The 17,370-nt window shown below is 37.7% G+C and overlaps 1 non-coding gene and 1 pseudogene across 1 annotated transcript; one reads left to right on the top strand and one right to left on the bottom strand.

Moving 5' to 3' along the window:
* Positions 1–12,065: 12,065 nt before the first annotated feature.
* Positions 12,066–16,124, bottom strand: LOC147938155 (uncharacterized; annotated as a pseudogene).
* LOC147938156 (small nucleolar RNA R71) lies at positions 14,487–14,593 on the top strand. Its single transcript, XR_015567471.1, has one exon. It is a non-coding gene; the product is annotated as a small nucleolar RNA R71 (small nucleolar RNA).
* Positions 16,125–17,370: the final 1,246 nt, after the last annotated feature.

Below are 17,370 nucleotides of genomic sequence, written 5' to 3'. Positions count from 1 at the left end.
AGGTGCGAGAGGAGGACACACCAGCTCTCAGTTACCGTGGAGCAGTGAATAGTGATAAGAGTCGAAGGCAAGGGTCTGATGGTAAGCTCAAGGGGAACTCTACAGGTCATGATGGTCGGGAAGCGCCTAGGGAGGGTAAACAACGTGGGTCAAGTGGTCAAAATCAGGGTGCAGGAAGGTCTCGTCCAACAGGTCATATTGGAGAGGTTCCTACTCAGTCTCGTTTCACTAGCTATGCTCAGTATAATGGGCATCGGGTTTGAAGGGGATTGATTCTGATGGTCCGAAGCAAAGGACAGCTTCAAGGAGCTCTCAGTCAGAGCAAAGAAACCAAAGAAGGTTAGGAAAGTATTGTTCACTGAATCTGATTCTGGTTCTATTCAGGATCCTACTTTGGTTGTGGATGATGTTATTGCACAGGGGAAAGAATTGGAACAAGGAGAGGCGGCTGCGGATACTGTCTTTCATGATGGGGTCATGGTGTAGACGGCTGTATGGGTCTTACTTGGCGCTAGTAAAGCATTAGGGGAGCTTATTATTGCTTCACAAGGGGCTGAGCAGGTTTTGGTATAATATTATTATTAAAACTTTAATATAGTTATAATGGTGTAATATGTTTTAAACACCAATATAGTTTCAGTTATATTATATTGTGGAACAAATGATAAAGTTTAAAAATCAAATTTTAGAGGGGGTATTGGTTTGGAATTTAAAGAGAATTTTAATGACTTTAAAAGTTATGTAAAATATGTTGTTATTCAATCAAGACTTTTTAAAACTCTCTTAAAATTTGGTGTTATTAGTTGTGGATTTGTAAAAAGTTATCTAAAATCTTCATAAATCTAGTGTTATTGGATTAAGAGTTTTATCAAGTCATTAAAAGTTTTATGTTATTCAAAACAAACAAAAGAATCTTGGATTGTTAATGAATTTAATTATTATGTTATTAGTTTATGATTCTATAGTATTTTCTTCATAAGAAAAGTCATTGAAACACTCTCATAAAATAGAGAGATTGTGAATCATAGTCCATGACTTTTTGTTTTTCTTTCGTAAAAAATGAAGAAATAATAAACTGGGTTTTCAACGTGGGTCTTCCTAATTATCTTCCATCATATCTCCACCCATCTCAACCAAACTCATATACCCAGCAAAAAAAAAAAACAGATTTACAATTATTTAGCAATGATCGAAAGCTAAAGTATCAAAACAAAGCAAAACAGAGCAAAACAGAACAAGAAAATTATAAAACTCAATGAACCATCACGTCCAATTCCTTCACCACCACCACCACCGAGCAAGATCAATGAACCATTACGTCTGATTCCTCCACCACCACCAAGGAAGAACCATGGCCCGTCACGTCAGATTCCTTCAACACCATCGAGCAAGAACCAACGTTTATGATAATGAAAAAAATTTCTAGTAATAAAACAATGTTCTGGAGATTTTAACCTCCCACCATGTCCTCCTCCGAGTCTCTTTCTCTCTTTCTCTTTATATTTTTTATCTATTTTTTGACAAAAGCGTTGTATAAACAAGAGAATATTGTGCAATATTTTTTGAGAAAGTTTGCAAGATTTTATGAAAGATTTTACAAGATTAGGAAAACAAATCAGCAAGATTTTAAAAAAATTTCTAAACAATCTCTTAAAATCCTTCATTTTATACTTTCTATGATTTTATTCAAAGTCATTAAAATTCTCCTTAAATCCCAAACCAATACCCCCTCTAACTATTTAGAGGTGTCAAACCTTATTTAATCCATCTTATCATATAATTAATCTTAACATTTACATTTAACCAAGGATCATAATTCATTCCATCATATAACTCATAATATTTAACCTGCCGCATGCTATAATATTGATATAACTGTTTTAAGAAAATCAAATTAGTGTATTTACAATTTTTAAAAAATTAATCAGTTAAATACTTATCATATTCATTAAAAATATCAAGTTAAAGCACTTTTCAATGTTCCAAATTAAAATATTTTAAAATTATTTATTATATAAAATTATGAATTTGAACAAAAAATGTATGAAATTAACTATATATATTCAACTTCTGACCCGTTATTCAGTCAAAATTTATCTTTAAAAGAAATTTATCACCTAGTCGGAATTTTTGACTCCCTACAATTTTTTTTAGATTGAACAATTAATATTCGTTTTTAAAGATTCAAATTATGGTCTATGCGGTCTAAAATTTGATTTATTTTATTATTGAAATGATCCGACCCATTATTTTTTAGTATAATAACTCTCTAGTGATCTCATAGTCACTAACATCCTAACCCAAATAGAACACAAACACCGGAAATAACCAACAACATCAAACCGGCAATTATCCAATAACAAATAAACTAATAACCAATCCATCAAAAACTGTAATAAACTATCCAACAGTCATTAAACATTAAACCAACAACCTAGCAACATTCTAACGAGGAGGCTCTAGCAAGCTAACAGAATCCAGACAACACATCAACGAGCCACTAGAACATCCTCCTCTTCATCGCCTTGATTCCATGATCACACTTTGCCTTTACCTGCACTACAAACACAAATGAGATGCGTGAGTATTATCAGAAACACTCAGTGTGGCGATCCTCCCATCTATTGGGCTATACACACTAGCGAAAAGACAAACACAATCAATACAACAAAGAAACAAGCAAACTCGGCAACTCTGAACACATGCGCCGTCAATGCGGCCTTGCGTCGACCGACGCACTCCTTACATCGACCGATGCAACGCCCATGCGTCGACCGATGCACTCCATGAATCGATCGATGCAACTACCATCGTCTCCATCAAATCCCTACTTGCGTCGACCGATGCACACCTTGCATCAATCAATGCAGTCGTGTGAAGCATCACGGAATATGAACTGCTCCGACTCATCTTGGCTCCGTGATGCCGATAACATCCTCCAAAGGCCACAAAACTCACGACAAATACTCACACACAAGCACATAAGCAATCAACACATAAAATCACATAAAACACACACAAGTAATTGCTTAGATCAGCCATGGTCACACACTCACATTTGAAAATGACGAATCTGATCTAAAACCCACGAAAATAGCCTCCTAGCAACCTCCTCTCAGGTCCTCAGCCCCAGATCTCCACTCACAGGGAAAGATCTCTCCATAAACGGCTTAGAACTCAACAAGACTCCAAAAACTCTTTCAAATATTTTTCTCTCTTTCTTTTTCTCTCTGGAAAGAAAAAGTGGCTAAACTCTCTAAAACGTCGAGTGTTTCCCTTATATACCTGACCTTAGGGTTTTCCCAAACCAAAAACGTAACAACATGTGCGTTCAACTTAAGTCGTCTTGCAAAATTGAACCTTGCATCGATTGATGCATACCCAAAACAGGATTCCGGTTCACGTGCATTACAATTATATGGATGAATGATTTATTTCACAAAAACATAATCATATAAAAGTGAGAGGTGAAGTATAATGATTATTACAAAGTTACAAACTAATATGGTAGGTTAGATATCAAATCTTATATGTTCATTTTGATTGACTGTGTTTAAAAAAAAAAAAAAAACTGCATAAATTATTATTTGATATTTTTGTTCTTTGAAATCTATATATGTAATGAAACTTTATGTAATTAACTACCCTTTATAAGGTTTACTAAAACTTGTACTTCCCAAATTATATTAAATAAAAGTAGAAGCTATAAGCTCCTTAAGGCGTCCACATAGGATTTTAAACAACCTATCGGGATTTGACATATCACTCATTAACATTTTCTAAATTTTCAGAATTTTCTATATTAAGAATTATTTTAAACAACCAATCAGGATTTGACATATCATTCATTAACATTTTCTAAATTTCCAGAACTTTTATTTTATGGAAATAAAAGAATTATGTACAACATCCCACATTGGCTAGAAATCTTTTATACAATGGTTCATAATCAGTATAAATAAGATTAATATGCTTCCAACAACGAATGAGTAGGAAAACTTGATTTATCAGGCGTCCAAATTTAAAAATTCTATTCGGTTTGATCAAATTTTTTATTTGATAAAACTAAAACATTAAAAATTTCGAAAAAAATATTATAATATTTTAAATTTTAAAGTTTAAATATTATAAATATTGAAACTTTTAAAAGTTCTTAGCTTTTAAAAATATATTAAATATTATAATTTTAAAATTTTAATAGTTTAAAATATTATAAACATTGAAACTTTTTAAAAGGTTCAAATATTATATTTCAAAACCTTCTAAAAGTTTAAAATATTATAAATATTGAAACTTCTAAAAGTCTTAGCTTTAAAAAGGTTTCAAAATATTATAATTTATAAATTTTGAAATTTCTTAGCTTCTAAAAGGTTTTAAGAGAATTATAATTTATAAATTTTAAAAGTTTAAAATATTATAAATATTAAAAATTTTAAAAGGTTCAAATATTAAAAATATTCAAACTTCATAGAGTGTTTTAAAATATTACAATTACTTAACCTCCATAGAAATTTTAAAATATTATATCTATAGTAATAAAAAGCTGAAGCTATAAACTCCTAAAGGTGTCTATAGAGGATTTAAAACAACCAATAAGAATTAGATATTTCACTAATTAACATTTATGGAAATATAGTAGTAATCTATATTATTAAGATTTTTTAGAAAAAATAAGAAAAAAGTAAAATATATAGAAATAAAAGAGATATGTACAACGTCCCACATCGTCTAGAAAATTTTAGACAAAGGCTGAGAACAATTATAAATAAAACTAATATGTTTTTAACTATAAATTAGCAGGAAGCTTGATTTATCAGGTTTCCAAATTTAAAAGTCTTATTTAATTTATTTTAGCAAATTAATTTTTTTTTAAATATTATAAATATTTAAACTTTATAGAATGTTTAAAATTATTATAAATACTTCCATAAAAATTTTAAAATATTATAACTATTTAAACTCTATAAAAAGTTAAAGTGTCATTAATATTTAACTCTAAGAAAATGTTACAAATATTTAAACTACATCTAAAGTTTAAAATATTTTAAATATTTAATCTCTATTAAAATTTTAAAAGTTTAAGAATTACTAAATATTATATATCAAAAATTTTAATATCTTGAAAATATCCTACTTATATCCGTTTGTGCTTTATATCTCTTATAAGCTGTAAAACATGTTTTTTGTGTATCACTTTACAAATGATTTGATATTCTTGCAATAAAATTTTTATTTTTAAGTATAAGAAAGAAAGATTGACGTCGCAAGACCTTGATTTGATGTTGTTTGAGTTTAAAGAAGAAGGATCGACGAAAATCACAAATATTGTTTTAATTATACATATGTTCATATTACTTTTTCTGCAAGTAAAGATTTTGGTTTGAGACGTTTCAATATGTGTGGATTCAAAACCGAAGAAGTATATGGATGAAATTATCAATAATTGGGTGTATGTGTTGACTATGCTTGCCTTCATGAATTGCACAAATTTTATGAGAAAATAAATGATTTTGGTCTTGGAGTTTGATGGATTAACAAGTTGTGTGGTAGTCTAAAAAAAAAGGGTTTTCAGTGGAAGAATGTGAAGAAGTTGACGAGGAAGAAGAAGAAAAAGAGTATAACGAAGAACCGGATGGTAAAAGTAACGATGACAATTACCATAAAATTTGACAATGAAAATGACAAGAAAGAATATGAAGAATAAGAAAACATTGAATAAAAAATATGAAACCATAGGTGGTAGCGATTAATTAAATATGAAAAACGAGATAAATTTATGATTATAAAATTGTTTCATTTTTCTGGTGGTCAAAGAAATGGTTTAGGATATGTGAGGTCACCAGTCTGATCCGCATCGGTAACATCCGTGAACCGAAATCCCGGTTTGGGAGTTGCATCGGTCGATGCAAATGTTGCATCGGTCGATGCAAGGTTGAGTCTCTGCGTTTTGACTTAAGTCAAACGCTGCGTTTTGGGTAAAGGAAACCCTTAAGTCGTTTTTGTCTCATTAGTCGTGGGGAGCCTTTTTAGAGAGAAACGAAAAGAGAGAAAATGTTATTGAGAGTTCTTGGTGATTTCTTAGAGTTTGGAGGCGTTTCTGTAGAGATCTGAGGCTTAGGACGTTGTAGGAGCTTCCTAGGAGCGTGTTCTTGGTTGTTTGAGGTTCAGATTCTTCTGTGGCAAAGGTAAGTGCATGACCATGGCTTATCTAAGCTAGAGATCTCTCTGATTTGCTTGTTATGTGTTGTTAGGCTGGTTAGATTGTTATTTGGGACGTTAGGAAGCTTTCTTGTGGCTTGGGATCGAGTTTTCGTGGTTGCAGGAACGAAGATCCGGCGAGAAGCTTCGGAGGAAAACGATGCTCGGCATTGCATCGGTCGATGCACTTTGTGCGTCGGTCGATGCAGATGTGAGGACGGCGCGTAAACTCAAGGGTTTTCGTGTTATGTCGAGTATGCGTTGGTCGATGCATATCTTGCATCAGTCGATGCATATCTTGCATCGATCGATGCAAGTTAACCTTGCATCGTTCGACGCAGATCTTGCGTCGGTCGACGCAACCTCCATCTGGTGTCGGTCGATGCATGTTGGTATCGGTCGATGCAGAGTCCTGGTTTGTTATTGTTGATTGTTGAATGTTGTTTGATGGTTAGAGATGTCTCTATTGCTTGTGTGTATAGCCCAGTAGATGGGAGGATTGCCTTACTGAGTGTTTATAAAATACTCATGCATTGCAATATGTGTTTGTGGTGCAGGTAAAGGCAAAGTGTGATCGTGGAATCAAGGCAATGAAGAGGAGGATGTTCTAGGGACTCGATTTGATGTTGTCTGGCTTGCTAGGTTGCTAGAGTTGAGTCATTAGAACATCGCTAGGTTGCTGGTTCTATGATTTCTTCTATTTGATTATTGGATATTGTTGAGGTTATGATTATTGGTTATTATTGGATTATTATTTGGATATTGATTGGTATTGATTATTCCGCTGTTGGTTGTGATTGTGGTTAGGTGGCTAGTGGGTATGGGACCACTAGTTGCAGATTATTTATTATATTATTATTTATTATTTATTATTTAAAAAAAAAAAAAAGGTCGGTCGTTTCATTTTGGTATCAGAGCCCTTATGGTTCTAGGTTTGGGTTCACTAGGTTTCTGTTGTAGATGTTTGAGATTTGCATGCTTTGATTGATTATGTGAGTTAGTCAATTTTGTGTGGCATGGAGTCCTAGAACATCCTCTTCGAGCCGAATGCGTGATTCCACGGTGAGTTTATGTTTCTGTGTTATAATAGAAATTGTTTGCTTAGCCTTCTGTTCATGGTAGTGCAGATGGTTAGAGATGAGGCTGTGGCTAGTCGAGGTTGTGGACGCGGACGTGGTCGTGGGCGCGGACGTGGTCGTGGTAGGGGCAGAATCCCAGTGGTTAGTGAGACCGAGGACCAGAGTGTGACAGCTGAGGGTGTTGGCGAGTCGCAGGGTGTTCCGGGGGATTTCGTGAGTGTGGCAGGAGGGGCGGTGTTGATGCTCTAGTGGCCGGTGATGCTAGGGTCCCGGGTGTGGGGGTCCCAGCGGGTGGAGTCCTTGGTACTGACTTTGCGGCTATGCTAGCAGAGGTGTTAGCGCGGTGGTACCGGCGCAGGCTCAGGTAGTGCCACCAGTGGTGGCGGAGGAGCGGCAGCCAGTGGCTGCGGATGTGGGAGTCCATTCTCGTTATCTCAGCATGCTGACAGAGATGGGCCGTATTCGTACTGAGCAGTTTTCAGGAGGTGTAGATCCTACTGCGGCGGATGCATGGAGGGCGAGTGTTGAACGTAACTTCCATACTCTGAGATGCCCTGAGGAGTTTTTGGTGGACATAGGGGTCCATCATTTGGTTGGTGATGCTCAGATATGGTGGAGATCAGTGGCTACTAGGATGGTACAGAGGGAGATGACTTGGACTGACTTCGTCTTGGAGTTCAACCGCAAGTATTTTGCTAGAGAGGCATTAGACCGGTTGGAGGTGTAGTTCCTTCAGTTATCTCAGGGGACGCGGTCAGTGCGGTTGAGGGCTCTACGTGATGATTTGAGAGTTCACTGTAGAGGGCGGAGTTATGCTACGCGTGCAGAGCTGGTTGAGACTGCAGCAGAGATTGAGGAGGATATCTGGGCACAGTTAGTGGCGGTAGCTTCTGCAGTTCAGCCTAGTAAGGCTCAGCAGCAGGGTGGTTCTAGCAGGGGCGGAAGGCATGCTCAGGGAACCAAGAGGAGGTGGGAGACTATGCAAAAGCCGAGTGGTGCGAGTTGCTTCGGTTGTGGGAGCAAGGATCACAGGGTTGCTAGTTGTCCCAAGAGGAGTGCTCCGACGACAGGGCCTCGGGTATGTTATCATTGTAGGGAGACGGGGCACATCAGGCCTTTTTGTCCCAAGTTGCAGCCGGCAGCAGTGGCAGCGTTGCAGTAGGTGCAGCCTGGAGGTCAGCAGGTGGCACGGATTGAGCAGACGCCACGTGCTTACACGACAGCAGAGCCTGGTGGAACCAGTGCCGGGGCGATCACAGGTATAATTTCTGGTACTTAAGCTTTGTGAATTTCTAGTAGGTTCAGATTTTATGTTTTCCTGTGATAAAGCGTTAGGTTCTCAACACATGAGGTTTGTGTAGGGACCTTGTTGGTGGGCGGGTTTAAGTCCCATGTTATGTTTGATTCTGGAGCTTCTCATAGCTTCATTACTCCGCAGTGTGCGGAGTGTGCGGGGATCAGCGGGGATCCTGGAGAGCGTGCAGGAGTTGTCAGGGTTGCGGGAGGTGAGTTCATGAGAGTGATTGGACGAGCTAGAGGAATTGATATTCAGATCGCAGGGGAGTCGTGGCCAGCGGATTTGCTTATCAGTCCAGTAGAGCTATATGATGTTATTCTCGGGATGGATTGGTTGCATCGGCATAGGGTGCATTTGTGATGTAGTAACTTTCAGTATCAATTATTATCAATCCACAATTTGCACAAATCAACACACCAAGAATACACAAAATGCTTAATCTATTCTTAATCAAGAAAAAGTTCCTTATGTCACTACTTAACTAATCAAAATCACTCAAATAAAGTAAACTAGACAATGCAAACTCAAGGCAAACAAACTCAAATAGCAAATTTACTGAAAATCAAGAATTGACAAGAGAACCTTGGGCAAGGTAATTGACTTAGGAGATAGCTAATCAATCCTAGATGTCTAAGTAACAATCAAGATCAATCCTATGGCTAGAACACTAATGCAAATCAATTCATTTCCATGATAGAGATCCTATGCTAGTCAAATGATAATCAACAATTTCCAAATGTAATCACAAGACAAGCATGCATTAAGAACAAGTTCAAATACTACTAAGCACCCTAATCATCAATTTCCATTGGCTAGGAATGCAAAGCTCTTAAAAAGTTTGGTTCAAGAATTTCATCAAACACCTTGTGGGCATGGAAATCCTAAAGTCTAGATTTAAGCTTGATCAAGGCTATCTAGCAATATTATCACTAATCAAGATAGGAAATGCATAAAATAAACCCTAGACATCAAAGATCACCATCTATCTCCCTAATCTACCAAGCCCAAAGTTCTTAAAAGAGCTACTCACTAATTATCATGATCACACAAAGGAAAGAGGTTTGTCTTTGTGAAATCATAATGAAAGCTTGTAGATTAAGAGATTAGAAAGACAAATTGCTATTAAAACTGGAAAATCCACCAAAGATTCAACAAAACCAAGTATGGAAATGCTTAAGAACCCTAGGTGGCTGATTAACAAAAACTAATACAAGAGATAAATGATAAGATAAGATATAAGTCTCCACAATTAGGGTTGGAGTATTTATAGGAAAACATAAACTAAACCGGAACAAACCGGATTAAAATTAAACAATTCAGAGAAAACCGGAACAAACCAGGTTTTGGTCTCAAAAAGGCACACGATCGACCACTTGATCGACCATTTGGTCGATTGGTCCTCCTTCGTGATCGACCATTTGGTCGATCGGTTGGTCGATCGATTAAGTCTCCGAAGTCTCGCACCTTGAAGTCTGAAGTCTCGCATGCGTCTCAATCGATATTTGGTCGATTGCTCAATCGATCGTTCTGGTCTCCGAAGTCTCGGCTCGCGTCACGATCGACCACTTGGTCGATTGCAATGGTCGATCGTTTTGGTCTCCTGAAGTCTCGGCTCGCGTCACGATCGACCACTTGATCGATTGCAATGGTCGTTCGTTTTTTCCTACGTCCAGTCCGAGAAGTCCGAGAGTGTTTTGATCGACCAAATGGTCGATTGGTTGCTCGATTACTTGAAGTCCACGAATCCGTCAATGTGTTGATCGACCATTTGGTCGATCGGCTGGTCGATTGTTCGGCTTCCTTGTCCTCATTTCATTTTCTTGCAAATCCTTGACTTATTTGGCTCCAAAGCTTGCTTTCCTTGCATATCTCCATTCCAATACCTGAAATACCAACTTGATGCACAATGCAGCCTAAACAACCTAAATGCTCATGAATATGCACAAAACAATGAAGAATTAAGCTTTAAAAACTCATAAAAACACAAGATATCAACTCCCCCAAACTTATACTTTGCTAGTCCTCTAGCAAAAACCAAGTGAAAAACAAGGAAGAGAGGATTAAAGATGGGACTCAGAACCACAAAGCATGAGACAAAGGATTCAAACCAAAGTCCTAAGATGTAGTTCAATGGTGCTAAGATCAATCAAAGTCCTTACAAATATTTTTCTATGCTTAAAACAATGCATCACTCTAGTTCATCTTCTATCTATAGGCAAAGACTTGCAATTCTATTGAACATCTCTTTCACATTCATTAAAGTGTTTGGTGTGATCTTGCAAATGGAAAATAAATCAAGCTCAATTGGTTTAAGGGAAAGGCTGTTTATAAAGTGGTTGGATATTGGTGTTTTTTGGGTGGTTAACTCTCAAACAAAGAGGAAGGCTAGACAGTCATGAAATCTATCTAAGACCAAGAATAATTTGGGCATACAAAGCTTAGCTCTTGATGTTCTACCCACCTAAAAGCTTTTCTACCCCTTATTCTCATCTTTCTTATCTTACTTTTAAACCCAAAAACTCAACCTTATTCAACTGAACCCCTTTTTTTCTTCTTTACTTATGGTCTTATACCTTTATTTTTATTGAATCTCTAAGGCTGTTATTGCTTTAAACACTAGCTCATTTTCTTTCTTATTCATTTTTTTGCTATACTCCCAATCTTGTTTGATTTTTCTTTACTCTTTTCATTTTGATTCTAGGAGACTATAACAATACTTTCTATCCTTTTTCTTTGAGACTTAGAGCTTATAATTAACTTAACCTTAGAGATTTTTCTTTTCTTTTGACCAAGTAAACCTTTATTTCCCTTCTTATTCTCTCTTGTTCCCAAACTTGAACCCAAATCAACATTCTAACCACCTATTTCTTTCAAAACAGTCCTATTAGCTAGCTATAAAGATTCCAAGCCTAGCTAAAACAAGAGCCAGTTCTTTGTCATTCTTAATACTCTCAAGATTTCACAACCTATAGCATTATCAAGAAGAGGCCTCACTCAACAAATCAATACAAGGCTTGAGAGAAAAGGTTGGGGTTCAAAGGTGTGGCAAGAGATTGGGTTAAACAAAAATAGAGTGGCAAATAGAGATAGTTAACCCAAATGAAAGTTCCATGAGCAAGCATTCATAGTCCATATGCAAGATAATTTTAAGATCAAATTAAAGTCCAAATAATATAGAGATGTAACAATTATCAAGCAAGCTTTACACTAGATGAAAATGCTTTCAAGTGACACAATGCTTTTAAGCTTAGATTCTTCTTTTTTTGCAATGATTAAACAAGCACCAATGAACTATAAATGAGGGCTTTGGGTTCAATCCTAAAACTCAACCTTTACAAGGCAATTTCATCATCATCCCCAAATGCAAATGCATACTAACTGCTTCTAGACTCAATCCTAAACACAAGAATGAATATGAAAAGCTAAATGCATTTTTTTTTGTTTTTTTTTTTTTTTTAAATTTCAAATTTTTTTGATTTTTTCTCAAAACATAGCTATTAACAAATGCATCACACAAAACATGAAAATCAAAACAGAACACAATGTTAGATGGCTAGTCTCTCCTCCAAACTTAATTCACACAGTCCCTGTGTGAGAAAAGTCCAAGAGAAAGACTAATAAATAAAGAAAACAAGACTCAAATGATATATACAATGGGAAGTGAGGACCATAGCTTGGCCCTAGTTGTGAACTTTAGTGGATGGAGTGATAGGTGGAGCTTTAGTGCTCCCTTGAGATCTTGTTGAATTGGTGGAAGGAGATTGGAGGTTGAAAGTAATGTCACTTGAGAGAAGTTCATGAAGCTTATCCTTGTCATAATGATAGTTGGGAGCTAGCTTGGCTTTGACACTTGCAAAGGGTGAAGAAGAACCTTTGTGCTTCACTTTGTACTCTATTGCTCCATCAACAAGCCCCAAGGGATGCAAACACAAAGTCATAGGAGAAGAAACAATGGTGGGAAGGTGGTTTTGTTTCTTCTTCCTCTTCTTCTTGTCAACAACTTTATGTGCTTGACCCAAATCCCCTTCTCTTGAATCTCCTTTGAGGTCATCAAATAAAAAGTCTAAACACTCACCATCCAAAATGTCCTCATCAAGCTTTGTAGTCTCTTTAATCCCCACTTTATCAACTTGGAGCTCTTGATGTTGATCATTCAAGTCTCTATGCTCTTCCTTAGTTGCCACTTCTTCACTAGTGATTGTTCCACAAAACATTGTAGAGGAAGGCTTGATAGGATATGATAGGTTGGGGTTCACATGAATAAGAGTTACTCTCTTATTTGGGAAATCAATTCTTGCACCCACAGTGTTGAGAAATGGAGTTCCTAGTATGAGAGGGAGCTTGCTGGTTTCTTTCATCTTAACTACCATGAAGTCTGTTGGAACTGTGCATTCACCAACCTTGAGTGGATAGTTCTCAATCAAACCAAGTGGAGATTTTGAGGAGGCATCTCCAAATGTGATGGAAGAAGAGGGTTGCTTCATATCTTTGATCCCAAGACTCTTTACCATCTCAAGTGACATCACATTAACACTAGCTCCTGAATCACACAAGGCATCATCAAGTTGTAAAGCACCAAGTGAGCAAGGTATAGTGAATCTGCCTGGATCTTCAAGCTTGGAAAGTGTTTTTGGACTTGGTTGTTCTTCACTTGGTGAATCAAAAATTCCCATGATCTCTTCCACCTTCTCTCTGTTTGCTAGAATATCTTTGATGAACCCTATATGGCTAGGAACTTGAGACAAGCTATCCACATGAGGCAAAGGTGCTCCAACTCTATTCATATTAGCTTTGAAACTTTCTTTTTAGCCTTTGTAAGAACCCTTTGGGGAAATGGAATTGGAGGACTATAAAGAGGAAGAGCAACACTTGGTTCATCTTTCTTTTCAACCTCCTTGGCAACTATCTCCTTACTCCTTGATCCCTTCTCAGATTTCTCAACTTTAGCAACCACCAAACTCTCAGCAGCATAACCATATAGGAGAGCAGAGATCTCTTCAATAGACCTTTCATTCTCATCAGCATGGCTATCCATTTTTTATTTTTCGAAACTCATACTAATAACCCTGTTCACTTCTTCCTTGAAGATGGCATTGCAAAACGCCTTTGGGTTTTGTTCTGATTTTCCGGGTAGAGAACCCATTTGTTTTGTTGAAGAGGAAGAAGCTTGTCCCTGGACTTGTGTTTGCAACCTTTCAAACTTAGCATTTAACTCACCATAGACATTGTCAACCTTGTTGTGTATGGCTTTCATTTGTGTAGCAAGTTCAATGGTTCCTCTTCCTTGTCCTTCTAGGAGTTGTCTAAGTAGAGCATTTGTGTCATCTACTTGACCTTGAGGATGTGGTGCAGTCAGTTGTTGTTGAGGTTGGGAATAGCTTTGAGGATTGGCTTGGTAGTTTCCTTGAGGTTGAGGCTGATAGTTGGGTTGGGAAGGGAAACCAGGTGGTTTTTGGGGTGGATAAGACTGATCTTGTGGGTTCTCCACATTGGTGCTGCGGTAAGAGAGGTTAGGGTGGTTACGGTAATTAGGATTGAACTTGTTATAGCCTTGGTCACCAACATAATTGACCTCTTCTTGTCTCTCAACACAAGCTTCCATACCTTCTTGATAAAGTTCACATTCATTGACAAAGTGGACTAGCTTTTGAGTGGCAAGAAGCATCTTATCCATCTTTTCATTCAATGCTTTGATCTCCTTACGGTGATGCTCATTCATATCAGAATGATCTCTTGTAGTTCGATCATAATCCTCCCCATAGTTACCATCACTTTGAGCAAGATTCTCCACCAAAGTCATACCAATATCAACATCTTGGCCAAGGAAGTTTCCATTACTTGCTGTGTCAAGCAACATTCTTATCTTTGGTAGCACTCCTCTGTACAATGTGCTAAGAAGAGACTCCTTGGAGAAACCATGATGAGGGCATTGCATAGTATAACCCTTGAATCTCTCCCATGCTTCACAAAAACTCTCATTTCCCTTTTGAGCAAAGCTTGATATCTCATTTCTCAACCTTGTTGTTCTTGTAGTTGAGAAGAACTTGGAGAGGAAGGCTCTCTTGCATTGATCCCACGAGGTAATGGATCCCACTGGTAGGTTCTTCTCCTAAGTCCTAGCTCTATCTCCAAGGGAAAACGGAAAGATGCGGAGTTTGAATGCATCTTCCGAGATTCCATTGATTTTCACTGTCCCACACATCATATCAAACTGATCCAAGTGATCAAGAGGGTCTTCCATAGGCAGACCATGGAACTTTGAGCTTTGCACCATGTTGATAAGGCTTGACTTGATTTCGTAGTTGTTATTCTCAACAGCTGGTGCTCTAATTCCTTGGCGGTTCTTTTCAATGTTCGGTTGATCAAAGGCTCCAATGACTCGAGGTTGTCTTGGAGGATGGATAGGAGCTTGGTTTTGGTTGGGCTGCTCATTTCCATTATGAGAAGCGGCTGGAGGAGGGTTGTTCTCCATGGCTTGGCGGGCTAAATGGCGGTTCTCTCATTCAAGTAAGTGAATGTCGTCCACAGGCTGAAACAAGTTGGCTAGGCCGTGGCTTCTCAAGTTCATACAACCTGAAAATCAAAGACAAACCACCAATGCAACCCAAGCAACAAACAGTGTAAAGTAAATGAATAGTCTCAAGCAAAGATGAAATCCTAATGGTCAATTAGAATGCAAACGGGCAACGGCGCCAAATTGATGTAGTAACTTTCAGTATCAATTATTATCAATCCACAATTTGCACCAATCAACACACCAAGAATACACAAAATGCTTAATCTATTCTTAATCAAGAAAAAGTTCCTTATGTCACTACTTAACTAATCAAAATCACTCAAATAAAGTAAACTAGACAATGCAAACTCAAGGCAAACAAACTCAAATAGCAAATTTACTGAAAATCAAGAATTGACAAGAGAACCTTGGGCAAGGTAATTGACTTAGGAGATAGCTAATCAATCCTAGATGTCTAAGTAACAATCAAGATCAATCCTATGGCTAGAACACTAATGCAAATCAATTCATTTCCATGATAGAGATCCTATGCTAGTCAAATGATAATCAACAATTTCCAAAGGTAATCACAAGACAAGCATGCATTAAGAACAAGTTCAAATACCACTAAGCATCCTAATCATCAATTTCCATCGGTTAGGAATGCAAAGCTCTTAAAAAGTTTGGTTCAGGAATTTCATCAAACACCTTGTGGGCATGGAAATCCTAAAATCTAGATTTAAGCTTGATCAAGGCTATCTAGCAATATTATCACTAATCAAGATAGGAAATGCATAAAATAAACCCTAGACATCAAAGATCAACCATCTATCTCCCTAATCTACCAAGCCCAAAGTTCTTAAAAGATCTACTCACTAATTATTATGATCACACAAAGGAAAGAGGTTTGTCTTTGTGAAATCATAATGAAAGCTTGTAGATTAAGAGATTAGAAAGACAAATTGCTATTAAAACTGGAAAATCCACCAAAGGTTCAACAAAACCAAGTATGGAAATGCTTAAGAACCCTAGGTGGCTGCTTAACAAAAACTAATACAAGAGATAAATGATAAGATAAGAGATAAGTCTCCACAATTAGGGTTGGAGTATTTATAGGAAAACATAAACTAAACCGGAACAAACCGGATTAAAATTAAACAATTCAGAGAGAACCGGAACAAACCGGGTTTTGGTCTCAAAAAGGCACACGATCGACCACTTGATCGACCATTTGGTCGATTGGTCCTCCTTCGTGATCGACCATTTGGTCGATCGGTTGGTCGATCGCTCAAGTCTTCGAAGTCTCGCACCTTGAAGTCTGAAATCTCGCATGCGTCTCAATCGATCATTTGGTCGATTGCTCGATCGATCGTTCTGGTCTCCGAAGTCTCGGCTCGCGTCATGATCGACCACTTGGTTGATTGCAATGGTCGATCGTTTTGGTCTCCAAAGTCTCGGCTCGCGTCACGATCGACCACTTGATCGTTTGCAATGGTCGATCGGTTTGTCCTCTGTCCAGTCCGAGAAGTCTGAGAGTGTTTTGATCGACCAAATGGTCGATTGGTTGCTCGATTACTTGAAGTCCGCGAATCCGTCAATGTGTTGATCGACCATTTGGTCGATCGGCTGGTCGATTGTTCGGATTCCTTGTCCTCATTTCATTTTCTTGCAAATCCTTGACTTATTTGGCTCCAAAGCTTGCTTTCCTTGCATATCTTCATTCCAATACCTGAAATACCAACTTGATGCACAATGCAGCCTAAACAACCTAAATGCTCATGAATATGCACAAAACAATGAAGAATTAAGCTTTAAAAACTCATAAAAACACAAGATATCAATTTGGAATTCCATCGGGGTGGGGTGGAGTTTGAGCGTTCAGGAGGGAAGTTGGTTTTTCAGGGTATTAGACCAACTTCGGGGAGTCTCGTGATCTCAGCCATTCAGGCTGGGAAGATGATCAAGAAGGGCCGTGAGGCTTATCTGGTTACTATATCTATGCCAGAGTCAGTGGGGAAGTCTACGGTTAGTGGTATTCCAGTAGTGGAAGAGTTTGAGGATGTGTTTCAGTCTTTGCAGGGATTACCACCATCTCGTTCTGATCCTTTTACCACTGAACTGGAACCGGGGACGATGCCGTTATCCAAGGCTCCTTATAGGATGGCTCCAGCAGAGATGGCAGAGCTGAAAAAGCATCTAGAGGATTTGTTGAGTAAGGGATTCATTCGTCCTAGTGTATCACCGTGGGGAGCGCCGGTGTTATTTGTCAAGAAGAAGGATGGGAGTTTCAGGTTGTGCAT

Source organism: Camelina sativa, chromosome 9 (genome assembly GCF_030686135.1).
Source record: "Camelina sativa cultivar CO46 ecotype springtype chromosome 9, ASM3068613v1".
Taxonomy (NCBI): Eukaryota; Viridiplantae; Streptophyta; class Magnoliopsida; order Brassicales; family Brassicaceae; genus Camelina; species Camelina sativa.
Note: the sequence above shows the minus strand (reverse complement) of the source record. Positions and strands in the feature narration are given on the sequence as shown.